The following is a 6413-nucleotide window of genomic DNA, read 5'->3' as shown; positions in this document are numbered from 1 at the left end:
CTACAGCACAAAAAATCTTATGAGCAGGATACTTCTGGCCAACCATTTTCAAAGATTGCATAACCGTAGTCAGAAGTTGCCATGCTTGTCAAATTTTTGATAGCAAAACCAGAAGACCACCCGCACCTTTACAGCCAATAGTTGCTGTTGGGCCTTTCGCCAAATGGGGCATCGATTTCATGACATGTAACCCCACCTCGACTGGGGGGCATGGGTATATTATAGTTGTCGTTGACTATTTTACCAAATGGGCCGAGGCGATGCCTACATTAGATAACACTGGTGAAACAGCTGCCCTTTTCCTTTTCAATCATATAGTCACTAGATTCGGCGTACCACGGGCTATAGTTACGGATCATGGATCGCATTTTCGCAATCACATGATGGTTGAATTAGCTGCCAAGCTAGGGCTATCTCATGACAGCTCTACCCCGTATTATCCGCAAGCCAACGGACAAGTTGAAGCGATCAACAAAGTCCTGAAGCGCATGTTGCAAAGGATGATCGGAGTTCACAAAAGAAGGTGGCACCTAATCTTGTACTCAGCCTTGTGGGCCTACCGAACGTCGGTAAGGAATGCGACCGGGTTCACGCCTTTCCAGCTGGTATATGGCCTGGAAGCAGTCTTACCAGTCCAGTGTGAAATCTCGTCTCTTAAACTCGCAATTGATCTCCTCCCCGGAACTTCAGAAGAAGAGGCCCGTTTCTTGGAATTAATCCAATTGGATGAAACCCGTCGTGATGCCGCTTTGGCTAACGAAGCCCATAAGAAACGAGTCAAGGCGCAGTTCGACAAAAATGTCAAACCCCGTGTCTTCTCAGAAGGTGACTTGGTCTTGCTTTACGACCAAGAATCCGATAAATTGGGAGCAGGTAAGTTTAATTCTTTATGGATGGGTCCTTATATTGTTAAATGAGTGTTAGCAAAAGGAGCCTACGAGTTAATGGATTACGACGGAATTCCACTAGCGCAACCTCGTAATGGGTTGTACCTCAAGCGTTACTATGCTTAAATAGTAACCAACATGCTTTTGTTGTATTTTGTTTTCGCTAAAATGGTTGTTTTGGTCGAGTAATCAACCTTTTTACATTTATTGCAAATGTCGAATATTTTCGAGACATGTGTGGGATATGCCGACGGAGCGAGTCGTAGTTCGCGGAACCTGTCCTCCGCAGCCTGAGCCATTTTTGATCCAAGCGGCGAGTTAGTAAGTTTCAGAGGTGTATGTATTGGGCAATCAACGAATAACATCGCTGAATATAGCACGTTGATAGAACTGCTCTCTGATGCCATCACCCATGGTATACGCCGACTAATTGTCAGGCTAGACTCACAACTCGTAATACTTCAACTCAATGGTATATATTCCATCCGCAACCTAGCTATTTATCGCATGTTCCTAAGGGTTAAGATTTTGGAAAGACAGTTTGATTTAATTCAATACCAACATATTTCCAGAAACTTAAACACATTAATCGACTCATTAGCAAACTATGTGTTAGATAGACATTTGCGACATTTATAAAAAGAAACACCTCATCAATGTTGTACATGTGGATCACATAACTCAACCAGAATAAAACCCCGAAAATCAAAAAATATATATATATATAAGTTGTTTATGGTTTACATATAATGTTCTGTAACCAAGACAAAATCGGTCACATAAATCGAGCAGTTTTAGCACATAGTTCATGCTCGTTAAAAAATAAACATAAGACTGAGTAGTGTTTTTCTGCGTTTAAGCTCGTTAAAAAATGAACTATCTTCCGATAAATAACCACCGTGAATGTAACATTATCAGCCATTAAAGCCTTGGTCGTGTTTGCACCGTCACCTCCACTTTTCATTTGGCCGATTGTTCACCTCCATATGATTGTTTACCCATTTTGAGGAACAGCTGCGAAGAGAGATTTCACTAGCCATCCTTGTGACACTGCCGTGCTTGGAAAATTCCAACGCTTACCTGGAATCAGCTGCTAACCTGTTTTATCACTCGTTCCTCAAAAGACGAGTCTTCTTTAAGCTCTTTTCATCTGACTCGTAAAATATGAAAAGATTGCCGAGTTTTGGCCTTCCAGCTCGTTAAAGCGACTGGAAGTGCTATCCCTCCTCTAGATTTTAATATTTTTGGACCTGAGGGATTATTGCACAAAAAGATCGAGCGCTTGTTTTGTTCGGCTCGTTAAAACTATCGAAAATTCATCCCTTCTGTATTGTTTTATACTTTTTCGGACTTAAGGGATTAGATGACGAAAAAGGACTTTCGGAGTTAACTTTACGTACCTTTTCAGACTCTCTAAAAATGAAAAGGACCGAGTTATCTTTGTCGTTAGACTCGTTAAAAACTTTAAATAGCGACAAACTTGTCTTTAGACGAGAACGAGTTTCACTATCGCTAGGCTCGTTAAAACATAGCGATGGGTTTGCCCGAAGGGCAAATTATAGAACAAGCATATGTTATCCTCCTCAAGCTTGACAAAAATAAAGAGGTACTGGTCAGTAATGACTGGGGAAAAATTGGGAAGAAACTCAAAGAACTTTATTGGTAGCAAGTCGCTCTTGAACATGACACTTCCACTCCGTGCCTGAGTCGGGTTGGGTTGTTTCATTCACCGGTCACATCACCATGGTCTCGCCAATACCATCCATCTTTGGGGTAAATGCTACCAATCCAGCACACAAGTGTCGCCGATATGTTCAAGAGAAGTCATCCAGAGAAGTCAACCGTGTTCCATCCACTACCATACATTATCCTTCATCCTTTCATGACCGCCACCTTGAACCATATATCATCAGATCGTTTTCACCTCCATCAAAATCAATTGCTCCGTTCCGTGTCACTGATGTGGGATACATTAAGGCCCTCCTTTGGCAGATCACTTCTTGTCGACATCAGCTCATTATCCAAGAAGTTGATCTAGGAACAACCCCTTCAGTACTTTGAAGCTTACATGCCTTAATGGCAAGTTTCTCACTTCCGGCGACAGGTATACATCAATGACCTTCGACTGAAAGATTTTGCGTGGTGTTCGACGCCAAGTCCTTTATTCACACCACGTGAATTGTACTGCAGTACCTTGAGGGTCATTATCATTATCGGTGATTCCTCTCGCGCTTGTTAACGATTTACCTCATTGACCGGTAATCAAGCGATGTCTTTCCATGTTCGACTTCAGAACATTTCTCACATGGATCGACTTGTACTTAGAGTGAAGATCGGACGAGATTGAAGACCCCGGATCTAGTTTCATCCATCCGGGCTGTGATATATCTTCAAGAAAAATAAAGACATTGACATGTACATCATTGCAGCAGATAATCATCCTACCAAAAGGATGATGATTTCATCAAAATCATCAGTCTACCATCAGACGATTGTCTGTTCTATGTACAGAAAAATGAATTTATAAAGCTGAGCATGGGAATGCCCGCCTCAGCTAGATCATGAAAGCAGTATGAAAAATAATGTATTGTATTGTATCTTATTACAGGTCTCCTCCCAGCATTGGAAGAACTTCGGATCCTCCTAATAAAGCATTTCACCCGATAAACGGCCTCATACTTTAGGGGGCAACTGTTATAGACATTTTTGTGCCTTACAGCATTGAGCATGAAATGTCCATAATCCAAGGGATCCAAAGTCCCTAAATGAGTTGTTCCTACCCCTAGAGGAACAAGGTCAACCAATGACAGCTTCTCCTAGAAGTTCTCCACCAAAAACCACTCAGAAACAGTCAATTCAGGATAAATTCAGAGGCTCCACTAGCTGTCTACGCTGAAATGCAGAAGTTACACTGGCTAGGTGTACTGCAACACAGGTAGAAGCACTACCAGGGTGTGCTGAGTGGGAAATGACAAATGGCAAGTTCATTCAACGAGGTGGAAAGACCCTGGAAGCTTCCAGAATCTTCTCCAATGACACTTGCCTCAATGAATTCGACTAGTGATGAGTAAGAGGTTCTCAACCTCCTAGTGGAAGCAAGAACTGACAGAGAGAAGCCACAAGTCAAAACATGAGCTGACTCACCCTCTCTGCTCACATCTATATATGGATCTCTCACCCAGAGGTTCAGAAGGCTGGAATTTGGTATTTTGCAGAGAATTGCTGTTAGTTTGAGATTGACATTAGCACATTGGGTGATTTATGCTTTGTTGGAGGAGAGGAAGGGATTCCATCGCTGGGAGGTAGATGCTAGATCGGAACTCACTTGGTTGTATCTCCTCTCAGACTTTATTATCTTATCAATAAATTATTTGAGTTTCTCCTACATGTTGTATACCAATGATGTTTTGTTATGCTTACATGTTTAGCTTAATCTGATCTTGAGCTTTTTATGAATGTATATCTATATCTTTGTGTAGTTTCTCTCTCTTGTGATCTTGCAGGAATTCGGTGAAGCTGGGCCGGTGAAGGAGCAAGAAGCTGGGAGCTACTGAAGAGAGGGGTGATCTGGATCGGCAAACTAGCGTAAGATACAGGTTAGTTAGATCCTTCTTCCTCACTTGCATTTCATAAAGAAGAATACTTGAATAAGTTTACCTGTTTGTTGCTAAGGCACTATCACCTCTTAGAGTGGGATAGGGGCATTCCGTATTGGATACTTTTCCCAACAACAGCGGGGGGTGCGGGGCTACCCGATCCCTCCTCATGTTTGGATATGTTCTTGTATTGTGTTGCGAGCCTCTTGATTTGCATTTGTTTCCTTCCTTTGCCTTCGCATTGTGGTTGTCGCAGGCGGTCAAGTGATCGAGGTCCACCTCCTAGGTGGCCTCGGTGTGTGGCGTGGAGGGTCGAGGGGCACATTTCTAAAAGAGGTTGCCGGCTCGGTTGGTCTTGTTGTTTTGTTTCCTTCTGTTTCCTTTGCATTGAGGCTGCCACAGGTGATCATGCGATCGAGGTCCATCATTGCTGCTGTCCGGGTGGACTCCTAGGTGGCCTCTCTGTGGGGAGGGGAGGGTTGGGGGGCACTTGTTGTTTCAATTGTGTATGCGCTCGTGGTCCAACGGGGAGGAGGCTTGCTACATCAATGGTGGGGGCTATTTGGAAGAAGGATTTCAAGGTGGAACACTTCGACCTCCCTCCTTTGCATGGAGGTGGCCGTAGGGGAAAATTATTCATCATCCAGTCAGTAAAGCTGTGGGAAATCTCCTAGGTTGCCTGTACGTAGGGTGCGTGGGGTGTGGAACTGCCCGATCCCTCCTCCTATTCGGATATGTGTTCTTGTATTGTGTAGCGACCCTCTTGATTTGCATTTACTTCCTTCCTTTGCCTTCGCATCGTGGTTTCCACAGGCGGTCAAAGTGATCGACGTCCACCATTTTTGCTGGCGTGGGTGGACTCCTAGGTGGCCTCGGTGCGTGGCGTGGAGGGTCGGGGGGAATTTCTAAGAGAGAGGTTGTGGGCTCGGTTGGTCTTCTTGTTTTGTTTCCTTCCGTTTCCTTTGCATTGAGGCTGCCGCAGGTGATCATGCGGTCGAGATCCATCGTTGCTACTGTCCGGGTGGAGTCCTAGGTGGCCTCTTTGCGGGGAGGGTTGGGGGGCACTTGTTGTTTCAATTGTGTATGCACTCGAGGTCCAATGGGGAGGAGGCTTGGTACTATAGTCATCGATGGTGGGGGATATCTGGAAGAAGGATTTCGAGGTGGAACGCTTCGACCTCCCTCCTTTGCGTGGAGGTGGCCATAGGGGAAAATTATTCATCGTCCGGTCGGTAAAGCTGTTGGAAATCTTCTAGGTTGCCTGTACGTAGGGTGTGTGGGGTGCGGAGCTGCCCGATTCCTCCTCCTCTTGTTTGGATATGTGTTCTTGTATTGTGTAGCGACCCTCCTGATTTGCACATTTACTTCCTTCCTTTGCCTTCGCGTCGTGGTTGCCGCAGGCGGTCAAGTGATCGAGGTCCATGGTTGCTGCTGTCACGGGTGGACTCCTAGGTGGCCTTGGTGCATGGCGTGGAGGATCGGGGCGCATTTCTGAGAGAGGTTGTGGGCTCGGTTGGTCTTGTTTTATTTCCTTCCGTTTCCTCTCTGCATTGAGGCTACCGCAGGCGATCATGCGATCGAGGTCCATCATTTCTACTGTCTAGGTGGACTCCTAGGTGGCCCCTGTGCGGGGAGGGGTGGGTTGGGGGGAATTTCTAAGGGAGGTTGCGGGCTCGGTTTGTCTTGTATGATTTCCTTCCCTTGCCTTTGTGTCGAGGCTACCGCAGGCGATCATCTGATCAAGGTCCACTGTTGCTGTTGTTTGGGTGGACTCCTAGGTGGCATCGGTGCGGGGTGGGGAGGTTTGTATGGCCTCTCTATGATAGGATTTGTGTGGTCGGTCGTCCTCTTTTTATTTCCTTCCTTTTCCTTCGCATCGAGGCTGCCGCAGGCGGTTGGGAGATCGAGGTCCATCGTTTCTGCTGTCCGG

Source organism: Pinus tabuliformis, chromosome 2_2 (assembly GCF_031772625.1).
Source record: "Pinus tabuliformis cultivar Carrire ecotype Pingquan chromosome 2_2, CPIR1, whole genome shotgun sequence".
NCBI classification, from domain to species: domain Eukaryota; kingdom Viridiplantae; phylum Streptophyta; class Pinopsida; order Pinales; family Pinaceae; genus Pinus; species Pinus tabuliformis.
This window is presented reverse-complemented; position numbering follows the sequence as displayed.